This window comes from Gymnogyps californianus, chromosome 17, assembly GCF_018139145.2.
Source record: "Gymnogyps californianus isolate 813 chromosome 17, ASM1813914v2, whole genome shotgun sequence".
In the NCBI taxonomy this organism is placed as follows: domain Eukaryota; kingdom Metazoa; phylum Chordata; class Aves; order Accipitriformes; family Cathartidae; genus Gymnogyps; species Gymnogyps californianus.
In genome coordinates this window covers 14178220-14205041 of record NC_059487.1, presented here as the reverse complement: position 1 = coordinate 14205041, position 26822 = coordinate 14178220, and the positions used below count along the sequence as shown (strand labels likewise).

The 26822-nt window shown below is 46.9% G+C and overlaps 1 long non-coding RNA gene across 1 annotated transcript; it reads right to left on the bottom strand.

Moving 5' to 3' along the window:
- Positions 1–26822, bottom strand: LOC127023263 (uncharacterized). The gene is made up of 3 exons (XR_007767418.1): positions 26614–26822; positions 26332–26490; positions 1–723 (listed from the first exon to the last, which is right to left on the bottom strand). It is a non-coding gene; the product is annotated as an uncharacterized LOC127023263 (long non-coding RNA).

The window sequence follows — 26822 nt, the reverse complement described above, 5'->3', positions numbered from 1 at the left end:
TAATATATATACACACACATGTGTTTCTTAAAAAACAAGGCTTTTATTCTAGGCTTGATTTTCTCTTAAACCACACGAAACCATAGCCTATCATGTTGTACTAAAGCATAATAAAAAATTGCCAGGTTGGTTATAATTTCCCACAAGTTCCTAGCTGTAGGCACAGGGAGAATGACAGTTTTGCTCCCCTCTTTTTGTCTCCGCACCAGCAGCGAGCGCAGGTCCCCGCTGCGGCGGCGGCGGTGGTCCCACCTCGCGTGCAGGCAGGTGCGGGTGGGAAGAGCAAGTGCCGCATAATGAGTCCGAGTTGCTCCAGGGTGTGAGAATGAGCAATGAGCATCTCTGCTGGAAGCAAAATCAGGAACTTGGGTGAACTTTGCCACTCGCTTAGACAACAAATCACTGGGTGTGCTTGAGGGTTCATTTTTCACTGGAAAACACCGGTGATACGAGTACTTTGCTGCTTATCTCTTTATTGCTCATCAGTGCTTCTTTGCCCTTCATTTCTTGGAAATGGCATGGTGCTTAAATGGGTTGAAGGGTGGACGCTGTGAAAGAATTAAGCCACCTCTTTAATCCCAAAGGCTTCGTAAAGGGTTCATTTTGCTCTCCGGGAAAATCTCTGTCTTCCCAGTTCACTCGCCTCCCTCTCTCCGCCATCCATCTAGGTTGCCTCGTCTGTATCTGAAGGCATGCTTGCCATCTTTGAAGAGGTAGTCTCCTCTAAAAAATCAATAGTTAACATTGTCTTTAAATAGTCTGACATTTACCTTTACTGCAGTTTTCATTTCTTTCCGGGATTGCTCAGACATTTGTATTACCCATGTACACTCCTTATTTCTCTGCCTGTAGCCACCAACCAGGAGCTTTGCGAGGTTGGCAGTCCTGGTAGTGTAGCTCACAGCCACAAATAAGGAGACTTTAGCAAGCTAATTGAGAGGACTGGAGCTCACTAATAGAAGCATCTTTAATTTATGGAAGACATCAAGTGAGAATAATTACAAGCAAAAGGGTAGCGTAAATCCCTGAAGAAAATATATCCTGAATGCAGTTTTCCCAACAAGCAAATCTGAATGCTGGCCCAAAGGTCAAAAATAAAAGACTGTGAGCTTCAACCTCCTGAGCCATCCACCTTTCCTTTCCCCTCTTGTCAAGAAATTGTCTGGGGGTTCATTTAGAAAGCTGCTTGTTCAGAGTAGGGCCGTTTGCAATCTGGGAAAGTTAAGCAAATTAGCAGAATTATTAGGTAAGAGGCAATTCTCCACAGCCTGCAAAGCAACCACTTGTTAAATTAGCTCACACGAGAGAGTTGCACTGATCGAATGATGGTTGCAGTGTTTGCAGAGAGAAGGCTGTGCAGGCATTTTCTTTGAAATAACACCGCTGTACTACAACTGAAAAATAAAAAAGGGGATTTTGTGCAGATTCCCTGGCAGGCTGGGACAGGCTCCTTGCACAAACGTACTGGAAGATGCCTTTGTCTTTTACACACATTCCTGCTACCCAGTTCCTTCTGCAATAATAATAACAAAAAACTAACAAAGAAGAAAAACCCAACACCTTCACGCTAGCTACTTCTAAAAATAGGGAGGGCTGCAGGAAAGCTGATGCCACGAGACCCCTGGAAGCAGGTGGCTCGTTGCACCCGCTCCCCTCTGGGACTTGCAAGGACACCTCGGGATTTGCAGCCTCGCTGTCCTGGGGCGACTTTGGGAATGGGTCTTTCGGCAGCAGAAACAGAAATCGGAGTCCTCCAAGAAGCCAAGGAGAGGGTGGCTCACACATGGTTTCTGATCACTCAGTCTCATTTTTATATACTCTTTGGCTATTGATTTGATATTTTTATACCTTATGTAGTGCACTTAGTACAGAAAAAAAATGGATTAACCAAGTAAATGTGCTTTATTAGCAGGTCTCTGATGGAAAATTATGTCAGTTTTCCATTTAAAAGATGCATCAGGTTAATCCACTCATGAATCAATTTGTCTGTGCTTGAAAACCTACTAACACCCCACATAAAAATTTCCAGTGTCAAACTGCATGCTGGATATAACAATCAAAGTTTTAAAATGAAGAAAAGCTGTTATTGGGAAGTCTCTATCACTTCCAACACAGCTGAGAATGAAATGCTCATCCCCAAAGTGAAGTGAGGGTGTTAGACCAGGCTTTACTCCAGCTTCACTCGCAGGAGATGAAACCATCTTAGTAAAGTCATGGAATTGCATCCATCAACATCAGTGCAAGCAGCAAACCACCGGGCTTTTCCAGCCTCACCCTGCCTATTCAGAAGTGCAAAAAGCACCCATAGCTGCAAGTAGAAGAGCTCTGGAGACCAACAGTGTCTAAAACAAGGGCCAAGACACCAGCCAGCTCCCTCCTAACTGCACCACATAGTCTGACAACCGGTTACAAGCCCGGAGACCTGGCAGTGCGGCTGCAGTGAACGTCAGCTGGATCCTGCAATAACTCCGCCGGCAGATCGATGGGGAGGCTTCAGCGAGCACTGGCTTCTCTGCAGCCCTGACACAGGCGAGGCTCCCCCAGACATCAAGGGGGGCATTTGCCCACGGGGAATCTGCAAAGTCAGGCTGGGCGTATTCACCAGATAAATCCTCTGCAGTTGCCGGCAATGGACCTGAGCCATGATGCAGAAGCTCTGGATCCAGATTCAACTTTCCTCCCAGATTTAAGAGGTATGGGGTCTGGAGTCGGTTTAAGTCTCTGCCCAGCTGTCAGCTAATACCTACTTTCTGGCTGTTCCCTGGTTTCCCTAAATCCCTCTTTTTTATTGACTACTTCACACTCCATCATCTGCTTTAAAATGAAGAAGGATATAACTCTTGAGCCTCTACAACGGTAGTTTTGGGGTCAGGATCATTAGACTTGGGAAGGGCCGGCTGTTGAACACTGCCCTGTGGCACAAATGGCGCAGTTATTTTTTTTTTCTCTTCCTGCTTCTTTCTATGACTGACAGATGTTCCAGCTCAAAGGGTTGTCCCAGGTTTTGTCCTTCCCAGGCTTGTTTGGCTCGTTGGGCCATGCTTCTCACCATGGAAAGATGGATTATGCCTTTACTTTCCAGGTGGTCCACTTTTCCCCCTAAATACTTAATAACCAACATGTTCCCCCCTCTTTTCTTTGTGTAAAAATCTCAAACTCTCCTGCAAAGATAGATGGGGCAAACTATCTACGATTACTGTCCATCTGGGAATAATGCTGCCATGGTATTTGACAAAAATCTACTTTTATTTCATTGCTGTGTTTCATTACTAAAGCACAGAGCATGCTGGAATTTCACAAAAGAGGAGTTTTAGCACAGAAAGGGAGAAGATGGCTCAGGGTTGGAAATTCCCCTTAAATTCTGCAGGATTCCCTGTAACGGAAAGTTACTTCATTAGCCATTTCCCAGCCATCGGCATTCGAAGCCAAAGCGATGAGCACACCTCGCTAAAGCAAACGGGCAGATCAGCTCAGTGCAGGGCACGACCAGCCACATAAACCACGCCGTGAGGAGACAGAGTTCTTTTTCCTACTCTTTGAGTAAAACTACAATGGCACAAAATGAGGGGCTTTGGCAGCCAACCTGCAGAGTGAAAGAGATTGAAAAGGAGGGTTGTGGTCTTTAGAGCAGGTGTTTGGGGAAACACAGATCTGTTTCCATCCACGGTCATGGGCAGGAGCAGACAGCATGAGGTAATTGTCCTACAGCAAATCGTCCAGCAATCAAGTGTCCCTTAGCAAAGGGATGACAGAGGCTGGGGGAAGGGGAGCCCGGGCCCAGGAGAATGAGCTGCCTCATGAAAGGGGGATAGAAATTAATTCCTTTCACAACGCCGAGGAGGGACTGCAGGATAATTCATTATTTGTTCCTGAGCGAGTGCAGCACGGGGCCACCTCTTACCCCTGGCAGGATATCAGCTCACGACTGAACACTTGCATATTTGGGAAATAGTTTCAAATCTCTCCCTCTCTCACTCTCACTCTTTCCCCCCCGCCCTTAGCAGTAAAAGGAGAAAGCAGAAGCTATCTGTCATTCACTGCACAAAATGATTTATAGGAGGGGGAGAGCAGAAAGAGCTGGAGGCAAATGTTATCAGAGGGAGGTGCTAAGTGATGTGAAATACCTGTCCCACATGGAGGTGGAAAAGAAGTCCTTGGTGTTCAGTCTTTTGTACCTTCAAGAGAAAGCCTGGCCATGCTCTGCCTCCATCGCTCAGTTATTCAGCTGGTTGTAGCCCACCTCTAGCAGATGGTGCTTCTGTGCTCAGCCCCAGCTCTGTGGTGCAATCCTGCCTTGCAGCCCTGGGACTACATGAAACATCGCAGTGTTTATTTTTGGTGTTGTACAATAAAAGACAACTACCTATAGCCAGCTGAGATGCCTGGGTGTACATTAGTATCACAAGCATAAGGGAAGAGCAGATGAACATTAAAATAGGGAGTCTGCCCAATCCAGGCAGACAAATTGCATAAGAAAATAATTTACATGGGGCATTGACAAGCTATTTTCTGTTGTAATTCTGTTTGCTGAATACCCCAAAATGAAGGATTTTATTCCTTGGGAGAAAAAGGAGGACTTATCCACACCCCAGACTGGGGTGTTACTACAGCTCAGCACTGCCGCAGTGACTGAGGTAATGCAGGAACCCGCCAAGCTGCTACGACCAGCCATGTGCGTGCTGTCTGGCCACGTCAAACAAAAAGTAAAGGACATTTGCTTAAACCTCAGCCAAAGAAGTACATGTGGACACGTTTTATCTCATGGTTGCAAAGAGCTCAGGCCGTGCAGGCAGTCGCCGTTGCACAGCTCACCGGGGCTGGGCGGCAAAGAAGCAGCCCGTGCGGAGGAGCCGAGGCATCCTTCTTCTGTTCTGGCTTGGATGTACAGAAGATACATCATCCAGCCCTTTATTCCTTTGGAAAACATGTGCAGCACATCGCGCTGTTTATGTTTAATCCAAACTAATGTCCTACGGCTATCATATGCATGATTATGGCAGTCATTTTTAATTAGGGGTTCTGTCAATAGTATTGACATTTTAATTGCTTTTGGGGGAAGTAGAGGATATTTTCCTGCAGGTGAAGTCCTCTCTTTGCAGTTCTCTATCCCTCCAGCTGCACCCACTGTATGAAAGGGCTGAGCAGCTTATTAAAAACATGCAAGAGTATTAAACCCATTCTCTGTGCAAGTAAATTACAGCGACTTACGCAACACCAAACTCAAGGAATGCAGAAATTCAAATTCCCTCCATCCTATGGCAAGATTTACAATTTTATTCTGAGTGCAGTATTTATTATTAACAGAAGCCCTGGCAGGACTGGGGAAACACTGGTGGCCCTGTGATGGAGAGGATGCATTGAATAGCTTACTGGGAAGTGGAGTTAGACATGAACGGCTCAAGCCAGTCATTGCACTCCGTGATAAACACCCTGCAGGAGCCATCATTCACCCAGAAAGAAAAGGGAAGGCAGATCATTACATTTATTGGTCATAGTTTTTCAAGAGTCAATAAAGACCCACTAGAAAAGGCATGGTGAGTAGCAGGAATATATATATTTTTCGTCTATCTCAAAAATACCTTTGGCTCAACAGCTGTACATAACACCAATAGAAGGTCTGTCTTCTGCCCAATATGTCAGGATGAATCTTCCTCCTAGATGACGGTCCTGGTGTAGATGGTGCTCACATTGTACAGTTTTTAATCTCTTTAACCATCTTTAGCTTTGTATCCTGATAGCCCCTTCAGGCTATATGTCAATGCCATCTGGGAGGAAAAGAAGAGACTTCTGCTCAAGCGCCGCGGTAACACAGATCTCTTGACTAAAATTGTGCTTCCTTCACTTGACAAACTGTCAGCACAGAACAATTATCTGCCTGTTGGTTTGCTTGTCCTTTCTTTTCTCTCCTCTCAGAAAAAAAAACAGATGAAGGAAAAGGATGCACATAAAACTCCATGGACAGAATCCAGCTGATCTGATTGCACCACCCAGAGATGCGCTTGCAGATGTATCAAAGGTAGAAGTGGGCCCCTTCTTTACCACCTCTTTTGCCACCTTCTCTTCCTACACTTGACTGATGAATGCTCTCAGGTCTTTGGAACAGATAGTGTGTCTGTTTTTATCTGTCTTAAGTCCTGTATAAATATGGATATTAGAGTATTAGTGTATTTAGGCTGATGTGTTTAGCAGCTCTGGATCATGAATTGCTTCTCAAAATAAAGTTTGCATTTGCCGACAAAGGTCTTTGTTACAGAAGAGGGTCAAGCAAAAAAGGAATATTCCTGCTAATTATTCACTGTTATTTAATATTTGCACAAAAGGTTTGCAGGACTGAGTCCTCAGGATTGCCTTGTTTGAGAAGCTAATAAGGTTTCCAGGAAACCAGCAGTGTCTGGTGGGCCATCAGAGCAGCCTCTTAGTGGATATGGAGGACAATTAGATTTGATGTAGTTAAGAGTGGTTGGCTAAAGGCTTATAATGACTTAGCTAGGACCTGATCCTGGGGTTTTCAAAGTCAGCAGTAAAACTTCCACTCAGAGCTGTGCTTTATGGGAAACTGACTGAAGCAGATCCAGATCCAACTTCCAGACCATGGGCAGGTTCCTAACCTGGGCAGCTCCTGGCTGCAACGGGCAGCCATGAGCGAACTCCGTTTGCTCCAAAACCCTGCTGTTGCATCAAGAGGGATTTGGGAGTGAGCGGGGCTGAAACACAAACTGTGGGGAGGGATATTTGTAATTTTTTGGCCCATGCCTTAGGTTTGTTCCTATATATTACTAGTCCCTAGAGAGTTCCCCTGAAGTCTACCTGCTGCCTTCTGCTTGGGCCTCATATTTCCTCGACTAGACCATAATAGGCTGTATTGTTATAGAAATTCCTTGCTAAGTGAATTGAATTTCTCATTCCGTAAAGATATAAATAGGCAATAAAAATACTGGCAGAAATCTTCAAGCATGGGTGCCTGAAGGTGGGATCCACATTTAAGCATCTAAATATATGGCCCAACTTTTGGGATCCCCATGTGTTCATATCTTCTCTAGCTTCAAGAGAACTGGAAGCTTTCCTGCTATTTGAGGCTCAGCTGGCTTTGGTGGTACCTAAATATGGACCAAACTTCTTTAAAAAGAAAACATTTTCATTTACATTCCATGGTTTTGTTCAAGTTGCAATACCTCTAGCTTCCCCATTTGACATTTTTTAGTAACTTAATCATCACTACCGAGGAAGAATTTTAATAATGGTGTTTACATTGGATGCAGCCCTGGGGAACAAGAGAGAATAACCCAGATTGCAGGAGCAGGAGGGAGGAGCGTGGTATTTTGGAAACCCAGGCCACAGCCTGCTGGAAGCATCTGTTTCTACTCAACCTTTTCCTCTAGAGTCCCGATATCATTCACAGCCCAGACTGCCAGCAATTAGGGACTTGTGCTGAGGATTCCCCTTCCCTTGTGCTTTCATCCTCGTCCTTCCTTGTTTATGAATCTCAGGACTGACAGCGATGGCGTTAAGGTGACGTTTGCTCAGCGACTGCTGCTCACACAGTCATTCCTGTCTCAGAGGATGCCTTCGCTTTATGCTTCTGAGATGGAAATTGGGAGGTGGGATTGGGTAGCGCTTGGAAACCAGCACTGCTAATTGCAAAGCAAATAATCGGCTAGGAAAGACACTGTGTCAAGATGTGACTTGGAGCTACAGAGGTGGTGGCCACTTGGCTATTTTGCCAAGGGCAGAGCTGTGCTGTGTGGCTGCAGCTGGAAAGCCACGAGCATCCTTACTACCCATGGCTGCAAACTGGCTCCATGTAATGCGGGGATTTGTTGGAGCTGCTTGTTTTCCTCTGTTTGCAGGCACAAATGTCAGCAAATGCATATTGCAAAGGCTTGGGTCTCTTCTATTTGGCCGGGTCAAAGCCCTTTCGGATGCATTGTTGGGTGTTTGGAAAAATGTTGCATTTGTGAAAAATTAATAAATAAAAAACCCCAGTAATTTCTTTTATATGTTTCCAAGAAATCAACTGGTGGCATGAAGGAAAACATCCTTCTCCAAGAGTTCATCCATTGCTTCCCACTTTTGCATTTTTCCAAAAAAAAAAAGCAGGAAATATTTCTGATCAGTTCTGATACAACCGCTTCTCCTTGCTGGTGTATTTACACTTCAATACTGATGAACCGCAGAAAGGGAAGAAAGTAACAGAACAACTTAGTACCTACATCTTCCCGGCAGCAACCTGGAAATGTGTCTCTCATCACTGTTGTACAGATCCGGGCTCTAGCAAAAGGGGGTTTCACCGCGGAAGACGGTCTCACTGTGTGGCAGCTATAGATGCACTAGTCACCTTTAGTGAAGTTTTGACATCTTAGCAGTCTTTTCAGTATGAGAACTGATCACTGCATCCTCTCAGCTCCACGTGAGCTTCTCAGTCTGAACTTGTTCTCAGGCAGAAGTACCGGGTACGTGCCTGATCTAATTGAAGCATGTGGGGAAAAAAAAAAAACATGTAGACTTCAGTAGGATTTTGGCATGGATGTTTAGGCACTGTTAAAGTGCAGAAAAATGAGCTAGCAGAATTGGGTAAGCACTGTTTTCCTTTCAGCTGAGGAAAGGTGCTCCTGCAGTAACATTGCTCCTGATGTATTTGCCTTTTAAATACCCAGTGACATAAATATTAGATGCATGTTAAGCCTCAGATCCAGCAAATAGCTCCTTATCTTAAAGCACATCAATATTCTTGGCCCTAGTAAGAACATTTAAATGGTACCTAAAGGACCAGAGACGTGAGCTCAAATGAACCAAATTTCTGGTGTGTGAAAAGAGACAAATCTCTGCACTCTCTCATGCCAGGGGTTAACTTGGGCCAGGTGTTGTTGAGAAGTAAGGACATGAATAATCTCACATCAGACTTTTGCATCCAAATGGCTCATTATACCAGCAATATTTATAGCTTGTGATAGGCCTATAGATTTACGATGGTTAGGCAAAGATGACGCCCAGCTTACTTTCCCACCAATCATTAGTACATGGGAAAGTGAGTGATTTTCTTTAGGTCCATTAGCATAAAATTAGTGCTTATAAGGACCAGACTGGGGTAGACGCTTTACAAGTCTTTTAAGTCAACAAAGTCAAAGGGAGGACCCTTTTTTAGGAGCATAGCTTTTATCTCCCAAACAAAACCACATTGTTGGCTAGTACAGGCTGTGGATATTTGCAGTTTGGGGCAATTAGGAAGCAGCTGGTGTTCCCAACTCATTCCCAGCTCTGGTAGCCCCGTAACAACCCATTTCTTCGCTAGAGCCTATCGAACGAGCAGCTCGGCGCGTGGTACAAAACACAAGGAGGGAACTTCAGATCAAAACATTTATTCTTCGTTGCAGCAGATGAAACACTGAGGCACGGGGCTCCCGGGTGGGCAAGAGCAAATACATATGAAAATGCAGAGCATTTGCCGTTGAAATACACAGTCCTGAATTACAGCTGAGATCAATATAGGAGGACGATAGAGATTATCAATCTTGAGTGGTCTCCGTTAGGCAGAATTGACTGGCAACCACATAATGACTCAGGCTCAGCCCACCAGTTTAGAGCCCGAGTGATAGATCTGCAGATGCCAGTCATCATAAATTCCTTATCGGCGGCGTTCGCGTGGCCATTTGTCTTCTGCTACCTGAGTTGCCTTGGTCTGGTTCAAGTGTTTTATCCTCCAAGGTGCGTCTGAGAGATCAATGCACAGCTACAGCTGGTTGAAGGGGACCAAATCCATTGAACAGTTGATTTGGTTCCATTTTACCAGCTTTAGCAAAGCATTTGGCCTCATGGGCTGTGGCCAGCAAAGAGGGGAATTCCTCGGGGTCTTTTCTTTCCCAGCTGCCTGGACCTCTTCTGAACTTGCTGCCTGACATTGCACTGGTTCAAATAGCTTCGCTTTCAGGCAGTCGGGATTTATTTAAGCTTCTTAGAGGCTACAGCTGAAGAGCGGGTCTGAATTAAAGAGGCAGGTTTAATAGCAGTGGAATAGTCTGCAGCAGTAACCACCAGCCTGGAGCATTTTTAAACCTGATATTTGGCTCCGTCTGTTTTGAGAGCCATGTTGCTATTAGTGTGACATAAGTAAAGGCTATTGTTTTAATCCAGATACTTGAATCGTTACCTCCTGCATTCTTCCTTTCAGTGTTCTATGGTCTGCTGTCCTCCTCCACGCCCTGTGTTTTGGTATGTGAAGTGCCACCTAATACGCAGCAGCAGGTAAAGCAGAGAGATGTCCTTTGCTACGACCAGCCCAGCCCGCAGCCAAGTAAGTCAGGGCTGCAGAGCTCTTCTCCCCTCAGGGCTCTCCTTGGCAAATGGGAGGGAAAAGGCTGAAATACCTGAAATCTTTTTTAGAGGTTAGCAAACTCTGCCTCCCTACCCTGCAGCCTCCTGTGCTTTCTCATCTGGCATTAAAATCAGCGGTTTCAGCGATTTTAAGATCTGCTTGAGACAAGCAATGGTTGTATTTGCCATCACCAGAAACCAACAGGAAAGGGGTAGAAAGGAAAAGAAAGAGGGGGGGAAATGGAAAAAATGCTTTTCTTTTTTGCAACCTCATAATCAGGCAATTTGCCCCCGAAGGGCGAAAGCGAGCCCCTGCCAGGCAGCCCTGCCACACCGCCGCTGCCCAAGTCACTCGCGCGATGGTTCGTGTTGCAGCGCTGGGGCGTTGATTTCTCCTGGAGAGCCCTGCAGCGTGAACACCCCACTGCTAAAAATAACTCGGTAAATCAAATTTAAAAATCACAGCAGCTCCGATCATTTCTGCAGTGGGAGCCAATAAAGTCAGGCCTTTCCTTCTTAACCTAGAGCTACGCGCAGATATTGCACATCGCCATGTGCATAACCTATTTAAAGAATTTATATGCGTCATAAGGCAAAGGTGACTTTTCCCCCCTCTTCCTCGCAGCCCACCACGCTGCAAGAGGATACTAGGAAAAAGCACCTGCGCTTATAACCACTGCACGCAGAAATATTGCAAGTGGGCCAGCGTTATAGCTCCCCAAGAAATACAGGCTTTGCATTGTAACAGTAAGTACTGCAGATCACTTAACTGCCCAAACCCGTTACTCTAAGCTGCCTATAAATAAATGGAGAGAGAGACGGAGAGAGAGAGAAAGAGAGAGAGAATAGCTTTTTAAAAAGAGCTCTACAATTAATTTAATCGAGTTATCTCTAGGTACCTTTTCAAGAGACAATCAAGCCAAGGAACTAAATGGAAACTTAGACAGTGAAGACCTGGAAGTATTAAATTCATCCTTCGGTCAGTTACAGGAGGCAAAGGAAAGTAATTATTTACCAGTGATTGAGTGGAGGTGGAAGTGCCATCGGTGACCGAGGCTGCACTGAGCCTGCAAGCTAAACCCTGATGGGCACATGGATTTTGGGTTAGCGTGCACCAAGCTGCCTAAGCATCACCACTGCGCACTTAAAACATGGTCTGCTCTCCAGGTACGCTTGTTCTGTCCTGGTCCCCTTGATTTGGGGAGAGTCATTTGAAAGCAGCACCGTGGGAAAGCAGTGCGGGGGTTACACCGAGCATCTCCTGCCAGGGCTGAGTGCTGTCCCCACTCCCCTCTGCTTTGCTTCGGGGAGTGCCCAGGAACACATTTGAAATCAATGCGAGTTGACGTGGATGTTCTGTAACATTTTGTTTAAATTCTCTGCAGTGAATTATGGGTGAGGTTTTCCTTTTTAGAAAATTAGGTTTTCTCTTCTGGATGCCATTAATCAAAACTAATGATGTCTCTCTGATGGTGAGGCTTTCCCAGCAGCCGAGAAAGAGCAGCCCACATTATCGGCTGGAGAGGGCTGCAACCCACCGGGGCTTGTAGCCTCCCGGCAGGGAGAGCACAGCTCTCCACCAGCCCCGGTACCGCCAGGCTGGGCTCTGAGGCTGTACAAGCCATCCAAGCAAGACGAATTACAGAGGCTTCGCTCAGACGTGTTCAAAGGTCTGAGCTGTGTTGAAGCTCCTGATCTCTCCTGTGAGGCAGTGCTCACCTCCTGAATGCCTGTGGGCCCCCACCCCTGTGAAATGTGAGGGTACGGGGTTCACCTCTGCCTGCTCAGTGCTGCCAGGTTCAGCAGGGAGGATCTGGCAGGAGAGCTTTGCCTAGCCCTAACAGCCAGGCAGGGGTTTGGTGTCGCTCTCCCTTCCTGCCTACGCTGATGTTACAAGTGCAGTCTGCGACAACGCCATGCCCCACGTTCGAAAACTCAACCACCCGACACCGCCAAATTTAGGTTTGCTGTCCAAAGTGAAGCCAGGTCTAGTCATTTCCTCGTGAAATTGGGTATCACATCGGAAAGGTCCTTTCTGGCCCCCAGGGCCAGGGTCAGGCGCTGGTGCCACCCTTTGCAGGACCCTGCTCCTACCCCTGCCTGCCCATCGCACCGGCACATCCCCGAGCTGGGCAAAGTCTACGCATGCTTCAGGATGGCGTTGGAGAGCCATGCGTGCACTGAGCGAGCGACACGTGTTAGAGCCAAATCAGAGCCAAAATAACAAAACAAACCTGTGCATCGCTTTTCCCTCTCTGTCAACCATTGCGTAGTGCCTCTGTTTTGCTTTTGGCCCGGGTGTCAGCTACGCTGTTAACGATTACAGGCATGAGAACGGGCAAAAGCCCCGCGTTATCAAACCACTGCCATGGCAAGTAGGATCAGTAGTAGGCAATGTAAGAGGATCTGCTCTATTGAAGACCTTTCCACTTTAGCCTCAATATTCTAATAAAGACGTGTTATAGACAGTACCGAAAAGCCAAGGAATTTATCAGCATTTGTCGATATTCCTAATGAAGCAGAAGATTCAACATGCAATAGAATTAGCCTACAACGAACCCTTGCATAGGGCCCATCCTTCTGAGTCCAGAAATCTCCTGCCTATTCCAGTCCGATACCCTTTTGAGAAATGAGCATCCCTCGAAGCCATTATCATTATAAGCTAAAAGGCCAAATGAGACAAAATACTCTTGCTCTTCATCTGAATAAACAAATCATTTTTAGATCAAATGCATTAACAATTTATCATTCTAAAATCCAATCAAAAGGAAAAAACAACAATACAGAACATCGATTTCCTACAGCTTTATCTTAATGAAGTGCACATTCCTTTCATAATTAGCTTTGGAAGGTTTTTTCCCCTTTCCTCAAGCTAATGTGTTATTTGATTTCCGTCCAAATGTTACTAAATCGGAGGAAATTTCCCCAAAATGAAGTGGCTTTTGATAACATAGGAAAATGTCTACTCTCTCACTTCGCTATTTTTTCCACCAAACAGCCATACTTGTACTGCAGATGATTCAACTTTATTGCATGGTGTCTTTGCGAGGATGCTTAAATCAATGCCACAGTCGCTGTATTCTGCACAATGTGCCATTTGTAAACCAGAAAATACAACCTCACTGCTTTCATCCTTTTCCTTACAGACATCAAATGTTAATTTAACCTATATTATTACAGGGAAAAGTGGACTGTGTTTTATTAACATTTCTAAAATTATAGATATTCAACCCAAAAAGTAGACTCCAGACAAGGCTCGAGACTCTTCCGCTCGGATTTTATTTGACTTAATTAAAAAGCACTCAGTTCCTTTGTGCACAAAAGTAGTTGCTGACGTTGCAGTAGCCACTCAGTCTTTCAAACCAAAACTATTACCTGAACTTAATAAAGTGTCTATTTAATTTATACACCCCTATGAACTCACCTGTCTCCCACAGTCACAACGTGGTCCTTGCTAAAGACCAGCAAAGGCAGCAAGTTGATGGCAAACTCACCAGCACCCCAGGGTAACTCAGCTGCCCAATAACATAATTTCCATCACCTTTTATCTGCCTTCTCTGCCATTAACACCGTTATCCAATATCCATGATCCAATGATCCACCGCGCATTGCTGGAAATGCTTTTTGCCAGGCCACCTCTCTGTTCCTCCCCTAAATCTCGCTTTTAAATCTTTTCTTCTTTAAATGATGCTGAACAGAGGACTATTGCTTTCATTCTGCTTCACTGGGTATTTGCTGAAATGCAACGGCTAATTTGATAGTCCAGTTTTATTTGGATGTATTGCCAAGGTACACGGCAATATCTATGACAGAGAATAAAGCCCCAAACCCTACAATTAACACCTTATTCCTTAGTTATACAGAACGTCAAAAGTGACCTTATCAAAATCTTGGCTCTGAATACGAGAATCTCTGTCTTAATCCAAATTTTGGTCCTAGGCCTCTTGTAAAAATAACGGTCCTATTTCAAGCACAGACCTGATCTGTTCTGGCAATGCGGAGCATCGATACCCGGAGGGAGCTGCAAATGCTCTGGCTCCATGCGGGACTGAGACGGACCCTCCAAAGCTGTTTGCCTGAACCGCAAGGCTCTGAGCAGGTCTCTGGGAGCTGCATCTCCTGAAACCAGCGGTGGAAATAGTTGTGGGGTTGGATTTTTTTTTTTTTTCAACTCACACACTCAAAAGAGAACAAAGCCGTTCCCTAATACAGTTTGTGCATTTTATGGACCAAACAATTAAATAGGTTTTAAAACATGTGCTGACTGCATAATTCCATACAGGGGAGTGTACTCAGCATTTTTAAACAGCAACTGATACGAGATACCACTTAATAGTACAAAACACCAGCAGTCCCGTTAAAATCAATAGAAAATTAGATGCTATGAAAATGCAATATGTGTCCAATTAGTTATAATTGGAGCAAATGGTGATGCAGATAAACTCCTGGAGGAAGACATATTTGTCCAGAACGCTCCCTGCCTGCTTTCGGCACGGCACAGTATCGGCAGTGGCGGGCTCTGCTGTATCCTATAGCATGAATGATGATCCATCTAATACACGTATGTTAACTCTTATCTAATTATGGAGTTGCTCAGAGCCTGCAGGACTGCTTTGGTGCACCACTGTGCGTGGTGAAAAATGATCCTCTGTCACACGGAAACCTCCCTGTTGGACTTGACAAATTATGCCAGCAAACCTGTTTAAGAACTAAAAAATCCTTGGACACGGTGACAGGCAGAGAAAGATGCTGTTTGGGGACAGTTATTTATTTATTTATCCGGCAGAGTTTAAGAATTGCGGCTCAGTCCCACGGATACTCACTTTTTTCGCTGCCTGTCTGTTGTTATATCAGTTCAAACTCCTTCTAACCGATTATTTTTCAGGCTTCTTTCAACTCCTAAAAACTCGGCTGCATGGCAAAACGGGAACTAGGTTATGCAATTCTAACGCTTTATTTTTAACATCTTTGGTGCAACATATTGGCCTCCTCTTTGTTTCATCTTATGACTAAAGAAAAAGAGCAAAGATCCCATATCGCAGCGGCACAAAGGGTACATCCCCAACCAAGCTTCGCCCCAACCCCTTCATGCCCTTGCAGTGGATGGAAGCACATCACGTGTGGTACAACAAACATTATTAATTTGGGGGGCATTTTTCCATATAAACACTATAAAGTATCAGTTATTTTACCAAAACTATTGGCTCAGAGCTAAGATGCAATAACTTTCTCCAGGGTTCGTATTTTATTCCCGTTTTAAGTTAATAATTCAAATTATTAAAGACTTATGGCCACAAAAAAGAAAAACTCATGTTTACCCAGACCTGAAACCTTTTTGCATTATCATCAGACACTGTTACTTACACTGTTAAGGGAACTGTCTCTCAAGAAAGGGAAAAAAAAAATCAAGAAGTGGCAGCTTTTATTTGTTACGCTGACTCAGCCGAACGGTGGAACAAGAAACGTTAAGACCCAATCCATAACTTTTGTGGCCGCTCAAAGGACGTATTCTTCCTCGACACTGATAAAAGTTTAATATGTAGTTGCCCAGGTTTTTAATAAACTTGTCAACAAAAGAGCAAGGCAAATTGATGGGGACCTTCCCAGGAATAAATTCAGCTTCAAATAGGCCAAATGAGCGTGGAGGACAGGGAGGGGACGGCACACGGGTGACTTTTGCTGGTCTTTGCAAAAATGACACAATAGATTTTAGCGGGTGCGTCTTATTGTCTCAAAGACACGGCTTTAGGACAAAGCTGGCTTAATTTAAAGAAAGCAAAGTGGTGCAGCTCCCTGTGCATCACAGCCCTGACACCGGTGAGGAAGGGAAGGGACAAAGCCCGGGTATAAATACCCCTCTCGCCCTGCCTGCCCGCGCATCCCGGTCCCCGTCCCGCAGCAGACCCGCTCAGGGACAAGCTGCAGCGTCACTCCCTGCTTTTTGTCCCCAATGCCCCGTTGCACATATCTCAGGCCATCCCCTCCAGGTATCGCCTGCACAGCCATCTCCTCTGTTCAGCCAAACCATCCCCGCTCCCTGCTCCATCTTCTCCCTTCAAATACTCAAGGCTGAGCTTAATTCAAGCAAAACACACTCCAATTCCACTGCTGTTACAGGAGCTGGATTGCACTCCTGCAGCCTATAGCTACACATACCCCTCACATATAGGGACCAGTTATATTGCATCCACGTGGACACACACTGTCCACCTTCTGCAAGGTTAGGAATGAAATCACTACATGAGATTCATTATTTTCTACTAGCCTCAATCAAGTTGGTGCCTTAAATTATTAAGACTTGGGTTTTTTTGTTAATTTGTTTACCCAAAGTAAACACAAATATTAAATCAGAGCTTCCAATAATCTCACTGCCAGCAAATTAACCCCCGGCGTCCCAGAAAGGCACACCAGTCTCTTCATCTCAGCAACTCCTTGTGACACTTTGCTTCCCGTATCGCCAGCTCCCTCCCGACGCCTTCCTTCACTTGCACCGAACAGCTTCAACAGCCGAAGGCCAAGCCCTGCCTCCAACACCGGGTCACTTCTCAGATTGGAAGCGCTGCCCCGGCCGTCGCGGTGAACTTTATTCTTGATTGCTCTTAGGTCACTGGATTCCTGCTCCCGTAGCTTTATCCGACTCCCCAAATGCCAGGGTTGACTTGCCTATGTAAGGGCTTTGCAGGGATGGCTCCTGTCCTTACAGCTGCTGGGTGACTTCTGCAGTCGGTGGTCACGAGTCCCGCGCCTCTTGGCTGCCCAGATGCCACCTAATCCGGTCCCACCAGAAGGGCAGCTGAGAATGAACACTATTTATAGCAGTTGTTCCCCGGTCCCCCTGGGCTCATCAGTCTGCCCAGGGCTTTTATTGATAGCGGCACAGGTCCCAGCGCAGGCCATATCTGGGCATGGCGAGGCATTTACAGGCACGGCCCTGCGCTTCAAGAAAAAAAAAAAAAGGGAGAAAAAAAAAAGGAAAACCCTGCATCTGTTGGAGATATCAGTCGCCCTGCTTCCCCCGAGCCCCAGCGTGTAGCTTGCCTCCTAAGTACCACCAGCTACTGCTCCAACTGCTCAAACTTTTGACTATTAAATTCTGCTTTATTCAAGACATATCTATGTCTGAAAGCCTTCCCCTTGTACACAAGGATATCCACCATCGGCCTCTGCTCCTCCGTACAGACTGCTTTGCAAAAATACAAACTAAACCAGGGATGCACGCTGATGCTGGTTAAACAGTGCAAGCAAAAATGCCTTCAGAGCATCACGGGGCGCAGCAGTGGTCAGGAGGAGGCAGCCCACGGGGACGCTGCTCCGCCTGCACACACAGGTACCCGCTGAGGTGCTCACGGCTGTGCACGGTACGGCTGGGCGAGCCTGGGGGCCACGCTGGCATTGCACAACCTCCCTGGTGCTGGCAGAGTCACCCGACAACGCGGCACCGTGCAGTACTGCACCCAGACTGGCAGCCAGCATCCGTGAGGCAGCGAGCAGCCCCGTGGTGCTGGAGCATCTCATGGACCCCATCACGCAGCTTACTGCCGCTTGGATATCCCGCAGACAGCCACGGCCCCGCAGGGTCCCGGTTGAGGTCCAGCCTCGGCACCTCATGCCCTGCACTCGCTCAGAGATGTTGGGGAGTCCAGACAAGTCTTTGCGTTTCTGCATGAGGGCAGAGGGGGCACAGTCCAGCCAGGCTGTGCCATCTAGCCAAAACACATGCCGGGCATCACTGTGCAAGCCAACACAAAAGCAGGGAAGTCCTTACAAAGCCAGAACGAGCTTGTCCTTGGGTAGTTGTATCAACCTGCCTTGGCCTCCTCCAGCTTTAGCCTCGCGGTGTGAGCAACGGCATCAACAACTCCACAGCGAGCACCTACTCTGCTTCTGGGGGAAACTGAGTCAGGGAAGCTACATGAGTTGTCTGCAAGCCCAGCAAGCTGGCGGTGGAGCCCGTGCCCTTGGCTCCCATCCTTGGAGCACTGGGCTGCTCTCACCATGACCCCCTGCATCCCAACGGGAAAGCATCTCGCAGCATCACTGCCCGCTTGGCCGAGGTCAAGAGCAACTTCAGCGTCAAGCAGCAAACATTAAACCTAGCATCTTCTCTGGGAGGCAATCGCAAGTGCGGTACTTAAATCAGCCCTGGGCTTTCAGGGGAGGGATCCGAGCTGAGGAGCGAGGATATTTCTCTTGCGAGGAACACACCACCCCCTCGCCCACAGTCACTGCTAAGTGCAAGATGTGGTGAAAGTCTTTAAAAATAGATATATTCCCAAGCAATTCATGCCGCTTGCATCTGGCAGGGCAAACCTAGCATGGAAGCTCTTTCTTACTGACTAAAAAGGATCGTTAGCAGCTCGAGGCTCATGCAACCTTGACTCTCTCCTCCTCTCTTCAGGGCCTTCTCTTGTTCTTGGCCTAAACCAGTCCTGGGAAACACAAGGGAAGCCCTGCCCAGCTAGGCTGGTGTCAAAGGCAGGGAAAGATACTGCAGTGCAGTGCTGATCTCTTCTGCAATCGGACGTGCAGACTAGCCCGAATGCTGAGTCAGCACAATTTCTTTTTTGATTGGTTGATCTGAGTAACATACTTTCAATGTATGCTAAAGGGGTAGCAATTAATACATTTTCCCCCTTTGCCCACCTTTCCAAACTGCTTCGAATCAAATGCACAAATCTCACCCCCAAAGTCACTCTCTGGTCCTAAATATTCTGAGGCTTTTTCGTTTTTAATTTAGGGCATTAAAAAAAAAAAAATTTGCAATCTAAGCGATGCTCACTTTGATCGACTTGTGCTGCTGCAGCTAAAATATCTGTCCTGCAGGTCAATCTAATCATGCTTAATAGCAGTTTATTCTTCAACGCAACATTTTTCACGTTGGGTCGACAGTTTTAAATGAGATTGCTGATGCACCCCTTTACTAATGCTTTTACCAGGGCCAGCACATCCCTTGAAATACTTGTGCAATAAAATGCTTTATTGCTCTTGATGAATGCACTATTAAACTTGAATTGCAAACATGCCCCCCCTTTTTTTTTTTTCCAAAAGAGGGTGCTGGAATTTATGGGACCACCTGTCTCCCAATATTAAGTAATAGTAACAACAGTAATAATAGATCATCAACATAACAAACACACAAAACTAAAAAAAAAAAAAGCCCGCCAGGGAAAATCGCGTGGCACAAATTCGTCCCTGTGCTCTCGTGTGCACGTGCAAAATATCCATCTTATACCTGCCGGTAGTTCCGCTTACATGCGGAGAATTCATCTCGAGAACGGCTGGATTTTGTGAGGCATAAAATAGAAAAATTTAACTAATTTGGTCCACTGGATTTATGGCTTTTACAATTCTCAAAGCTCCTGTTTCCGCGCCTGGCACTGCACAGTCCTTGGTCTGCAGGATGGATGGGCGCCCCTGAGCATCCCAGCGCTGCTGCATGGCAGCGGGTCCAGCACGGATGCTCCTCGCAGTGCGCCCACGACAGCACTCAAGGCTGGGAGATGCTCAGCAGTTTATAAAGAGCAAGAGAGAAGTGGCTTAATTTTAGCTACCAAATAGAGTGGACCTAGTGCAATGTAACGGTCGCAGTTTTAATCCAAACAGGCGTAAGAGGGAAGAGGAGCTGCCACAAAGCAGAAGAACAGCGCAAACTGGTTGCCGAAGGCCTGCAGCCATCATCTGCTTCCATCGACGCCAACAGCAAGGGGCTGCCGTGGCTCTGGGGCGGGCCACACACCGCCATCCCATTTCGTTTTTAACATCATCCAAGCCCAAGTACCTCGGGACACGTGCCATGGCGAAGCATCCCCTGCCACCTCCGCTCCCATGCTGCGAGACAGCGCTCAGAATTATAGCTTTGAAAATATTTACATAAAAAATAAATCTGAGCACTTAGTGACTTCCTAAAGTTAGCAATTCCATGTGATTAACAGGCGTATTAATTCAGAGAGGGGGGAAGGAGATAAAAATTGCATTAGGAATGCAGGTATCTACTGTAAATCAGACCATGAGCACCTTCGCGAGAGCAACGCACAGTGGCACAGGAGTTTTAGTAAAACCTATGCTGAGGAAAGAAAGAAAGGGTAGAAAAAAGAGAAAAAAGAAGGAGAGAAGGAGAGAAGGAGAGAAGGAGAAGAGGTGGGGCAAAGGGTCAGCAAGGAAAGGCGGGAAATTTTATACATAAATTATATATAACATATAATTTTATGTTATATCTAGAATGGTGAGAATTGTCCTCATTTTTCATCCAGAGACTCAAGCTATCATCGGTGATTTACAAGGGAGCGAAACTGCAACCCCGCTTGGGCACCAGAGCTTTCCTGCTTGGGCTCAGCTCCACCAGCTTCATATTTAAATCTGACCCCAAAATGGGGCTGGACACCCACAGGACCCATCCTCGCGGGGACCTGGGGGCTGGGGACCATCCCCATGCAGGGTGGCTGCTGGTGGGGCTGAGCCCAGGGGACGCCGCATCCCTGCAGCGAGGCCCCGAGGGACCCCGCCGCGGCCAACCGGGAAAGCCTTGGCTTTCCAGGGCCCAGCATAACCAGAGCATCCTAAAATGCAAACGGGATGATGTGCAAATCAGCCGCCCTCCAGCGCAAACCTGGCCTTCCCAAAGCCACCTGGCAAAGAAAAGGCTCCTCCTCTGCTGGGAAGGGGCTCAACACTTCCCACGCCTCCATCAGCCACGGTATTTACTTTAAAAAACAAAAAAAAGCTCTTAATAAACCCCACCAAATCCTACACGTAGGAAATCTCCCCGATAGCCCAGCCTGCCTTTTCTAACCCGCTATTCACAAGCACCTGCTTACAGTTAAATCCCCTTTGGCATACGTGTAACAAGTGATGACGGCGCTCGCCGTGAATAGAGCCGGATCAAGACTCCACAAAATCCAAACTCCGAGTCTCGCCCGATCCCCGTGCCTGGGAGAGGATGCTGCGATGGGTAAGACTTGATTAACCTTGGCATGGGATGCTGAGGCATCACACCTACCAAACGATGCCTTAGCAGCCCGTTAGCCAAGTGAAGAGGGGTGTTGCGATTGCAGGGAAATCGCTCAAAAGCAAAACATTGCTCTCAGCTGCCCCGCAGAAATGGGATCGTGAGTTTGGGTGGCTGGGGAGCGGCTTTCTGAAGAGTTCGGCTTTGCCCGTCATTACAGGCATCACAGAAGCGTGAGGATGTTTGGGGCTGAAAGCTTTAAACCCTCGGACGCGACTCCCACCTGGGCAGAATGTTAAACTTGTATTTAAACCCGGTTTCTTTCATCTTGCCTCATTATTGTAGGATCCTGGAAAAACAGCCAGCTATTTTACATTGGAAAAGGTTAAAAAGGAAAAGCGAAAGCCAGTGAAGGCTTCCAGAATTAAAGAAGCTAATGTTCTTATTTTCCCAAAGGAAAATAAGACCCCTATATTCAGAGCACTCCTCTGGCTTTAGCTGTGATCTGCTGACTCGATGGCTCGTCACACCGACAAGGAAGATCTCCTTCTCTCCATTTTTAAGCACAAAAAGTTTTAACGTGGGAAAGATTCGAAAAGCAGAGTTTGCACATTAATTTAAAGCTAACACACTACACGCCTGAGTCACAACTGTTGTATCCTTTTTCTCTCTCTTCTTCTCCCCCCGCTCCATCTCCTTTTGTTTTTCCTAGATTTAAAGATTAGCCAGCTCTGTTTGCTATCTAGCCTTATTTTGGGGGAAAAAAGGGTTGACGGGGAAGCAGGAGAAAGGAGCGATTGGCCTGCATCCCTGTTAAAACCCAGGAGCGGACAGCCAGCTTTCCTCTGGCATCGCCTTTCAAAGCCCATGCCGCAGTCAGCATATTGAATATTTAATGTCCTGATGAGCATTTCCACCTGCTGACACAGGCAAAGTGACAGAACAATACACGCGCTGGAACAAGATCATCAATTGACTCCCCAGTTGGTCTGCCAGGTCAGGCAGTTAAAAAAAAAATAATAATATAAAATAATCTGTCTGCCTTTCTCCCCCGCTTTGCCTGGGGTCACACATTGCTCCTCTGAGAAGGGTTCCCACCTGAAATACATACTTCTTTACATTCCATAGCTTGCCAGGTTCATATGGGCATATAAAGAAGTATGTCTCTCAAGCAGGTAGTTTCAATATGCGCATTTATATGGTCACAGGAGGAAAAATAACGCTGATTTACAATTTACATCCCGAGAGTGAGTTACGGCTCAGTTTAAACCAGCAGACTTTCCTCCTGCCCAGCCCATGTGCAGACACACACACCCACCCCCGGCTCCCGCTCCTCGCCGGTAATCCCGGGCTTTGCCCTCGGCAGGTGATGGATTTTGGTCCCTGAGAAAAGGAACTGGATATTTCACCGGACACAAAGCGGCAGCGGTCCGGTGGCTGCCCTGGCAGGGGCTCTTTGTCACATAAACGGCACAGAGTACAAGCCAACCTCCCACTCCACCTAAAAAGTAGGTGTTTCATTCCAAATCATAAACTTCCAGCAATTAAAAAGACCAAAATGTGGTTTAGTGGAAGGGATTTGCTTTATATGCATATAGCTATAATCTTAGACAAAGCCATGTGGGGGAAAGTTAAATATATATTATTTCCCAATTGCCTCCATCCTGCAATTTGGAAACAAAAAGCCAATGTGTTTTCAGAAAACCAAAAATCAAATGGCCAGCTACTGATTTACAAACCGACACCGGGAAGGACTGCTCCATTTGCCAGAGTAAGAAAACTCATCAGCCCCAGACAAGCAATTGCTTTCATCAGTAAGTAGAGATTAAAGCGTAGGAAGAAGAAAGCATCTTACCTAGTGAATCCAATGATTTTTCCTCTGCTGGTCACTGTGAGTGAGACACTACCTCGCAGATAAGCAAACCCCAAAAGATAGCACACGCCTTTTGGGGAGTTCAGGGTATTTTAAAAAAAAAATAATTAAAAATTGCTTCTAATAAGTCATCCGGTTGAGCTCCATGCCAGCTAAGGGTTTTTGGCGAGACACTTGCAGATATGCAACATAAAAAGCAGCCAAAGCAAGGTGTCGGGAGCTCGGGCCGAAGTCTTTTTGAGTTATTCCCGCAGCCCCCGCGGGACGCGTGCCCGTGCACGCCGCCGTGCGCTTGTGCACCCATGGGGCTCAGCCCCGCGTGCAGCCGCTGGTTCTCCCCCTCTCCCTCGCCTCCTCGCAGCCGTGCTGAGCTTTAAAGCTCCCCGAACAATGTGGGCCGAGTGGCAGGGCTGCAAACGCCGCCCGGGCTGAATAGGAGACTATTATAGGCAGGATTTAGGCAGGGAGCGACGGCGGAGGTCACGCTGGGCGCTGCCTGCTCGCTGCCTGCTCGCTCAGCAGGGCGGGCAGGGCGCGCTCACCTGCACCCGCCGCCCCTCGCCCCGTTGCTGCCGATCGATACCAATTTACAGGCAAATGCAGAATGGCTGCCTTCGTGTTAATGAATTTTACCGATTCTCACAGTCTTCTAATGAACCCTTTAAAGAGGGTTTAAGTAAACTTAGCAAGTGGCAAACTAAGCACTTTGGAATACCTAATTGCATCGATGCTTTTCCACTGCTTTTTAAAATATCACTGCCAGCTGGGGAGTAAATATTTCCCTGCTCCCCATCGACTTGCAGCACCACCGAAAAGCAAAGGCCGCGTGGAGCCGGGGTGTAAATCCGCTGTGCTCAGCCCCCAGCCCGCAAAATGGCTTTCCACCACTCATGCAACACCAGCACATGCCTCGGTCCTGGCTCTGTGCAGCTCCCCTCCTCATTCCCTGAGTTTGTTGGCCCTTTTAACCATCATTATTTGTCTCATTTCAAGGCAAATTTCCACCTTTAGTTTGGATCAAGGGGAAGAGAGATGGAGCTGTGGCACCATTGTAATGCATGACTGCAGTGAAATTAAAGCAAAGGGAGAGCTGAGGAGTGTGAGGGAAAGTCTGAGTGCTTAAGATTAAAAAAAAAAACAACAACAAAACCCAAAGTGCTGGGGGGGGGGAGTTGCACAGCCAAGGCACTCCAGGATGTTGAATTTCCTTTAGACCGACAACAGTAGGACAGCTACTGGACTTCTTGGGCCATTAAACATCTGCAACTTATACCCAATTTGCTTTCTTCAAATGCATTTGACATAGGCAGTCCTGAATGGTCCCCAACTTCTGCAGATGAGTGGGACAACAGCTGCCGGCCGCTAAAGAGAGCACTGTGTAAGAGCTAAAAAAATGACCTTTTAAATCCTTAATAAAACTGAAGACAATGACACTAGCGTGGCAGCAAAGTTCATCCTGGAGATTTAAATTTGCTTTGAGGCTATGTGAGGAAGCTCATGCTTTCCAGGGTTGTGCCTTTTGGTGGAGGAGCAGATAAATGGCGTGACGGTGCTTTTAATGGTGATGCCAGAGGCACCCTGTGGTTCCCATCCTGCAGCTACCACCAAGAGTAAGTGGTGGTGGGTGAGCGTCATCCAATGTCCTCAACCCGCCTAGGCTCGCTGAGCTCCTGGGCTTGCTCTTAGCAGAAAAACATGCGCAATAAAATTGTGGCTGTTCTGGGGAGAAAAATGGATGGAGATCTGGATAGCGCAGAGGCCAAGGGGCAAATAAAAGGGAAGGGAAGAGCCTGAGGTATTGCCCGGAGGTGGAGGGGGAAGGAGGATGGTGGGAGGGATGGAAAGCAAGGTGCTGTATATCATACCCCTGCTCTGCCCCAGACTCGAGGTGCTGCTCAGGTCCAGTCAGCAAAGTCAAGCCGGAGCTGTGCAGCACAAAACTTTGGGGACTTTGGAGACAGCCCGTATTTAGGGCTGGGCACCGGAGAAGGGAAAGGCAAGCGGGGCCGAGGCAGAGGCATGCCCTCGCCCCAGCGCAGCCCGCGGCAGAGGGGCTGGGCTAGGCACGGAGCTCAGTCCTTGGGAGACACAGACACAACCACCCGCTTGAAAGAAACCCAGCAATTAAACTGACAGCACAAATCTCAGATTTCTGCCTATACAATTACACACGATTGCTGAGTGTACACTCTCTCCAGCACAGACACATACATGTATCCATACTCTAAACACAGCCTGGTGACGCGTTGTATTTGGATGATATGTTACACCTGCTTATATATAGCATTTATATACCTATGTATAAAGATGTGTAAAATATACATATGCATGCTGTAAAACACACCTAAATTTGTGTGCGTGTGTGTATGTACCACAGTATCCATCTCACAATACTGATGTCTATATATTTATGTTACTAGGTATCACCACTGTCATATAAAATATAATGACCATAGTCAACTCTGAGCTGCAGAAGCAATAACAGTCAATTGATGTATGAAGTGTAACCTGAATTCCAAACCCTTGCAGGGAAAACCTAACTTCTCCTCCTCCTCCTCATATTCCCTTTCTGATCGTCCACAAACCATGTGCCTGTAATTAATGCTCGTTTCTCGGCATTTTAACAGTTAATCACCGCAGCACTGAGATCATTGCAAGTTAGGCTAAGTTTAACCACATTTCACCTTTTTGCTCTGGCTGGTATTAGCTCATAGCACTAGTTTGTTGCAAATAAATAAATAAAGCCTCAATCCCCCCAGGTGTCATTAGCCAGCCTGTGTCTGAATTAGGCATTTAAAGGCCGGTTTAACCTTGCAGAACGGTTGCATGTCAAAGTTCTAACATTTCAGTTCAGATTATTCTAGTGCACTGCTTGCTCTGCAGTTTGTTAGGGTTTTTTTTTTTTTTAAATGCGGAGTATGCCACAGCAGAACAAAAAAAAAGGAGGGGGGGGGAAGGTCTCCTAACCCATCCACAGATTAAACACACACCCAGCACATCCCCGCACAGACACACACACGCGGCACACACACACACACATACATTTGCCGGATGCAAAAGCCCACATTTAAGTCCCCGGGTAAGTTGGATGGGCACTCAGTCCTGCATTGGCCAGAAAAAGTGTTTAAAAACAAGCTGAGCTGGTAGCGGTTAAAGGCAAGGCAGGGAGCAGAAGAGGGGAAGGGAAAAAAAAAAAAAGACATACCAGTTAGGAGCTTCTGTTGCAGCAGAGGACTCACCAGAGCACTAGCTGAAAGCTGAATCAGCTTTCGAGAGTTAGGGATGCATAGAGGAGGGTCATGGAATCACAAGGTAATAATGCGCTTCATGCTGCAGCCGTCAGCCTTCTCCTTATAGCCAATCTCTAATGCAGGAAGGGAAAAAGAGAGCAGGCCCAGGAATGGTATTAGTCCTCACTTGGAGGAAAAAAAAAATTAAAAAAAAAAAAAATCATCAGGCAAACCCTCCCCTCCCCATCCACCCTTACCTCACCCCCTCCACCCAGCACCACTACAACTCCATCCCCGCTGCTGCATCGCGGCTTGGTGGGTGGGGGGGAGGAAGGCGGGAGGCAGCGCGGTACAGCGGGGGCTGAGCGGCGGAGCCTGAGCCGGGGGGGAGCGGGGCTCCGGGGAGCGCTGCCGGCGAGGCAGGAGTTAAGGAGATGCAACCTTGCCCGCCCGGATTGCAGCACAC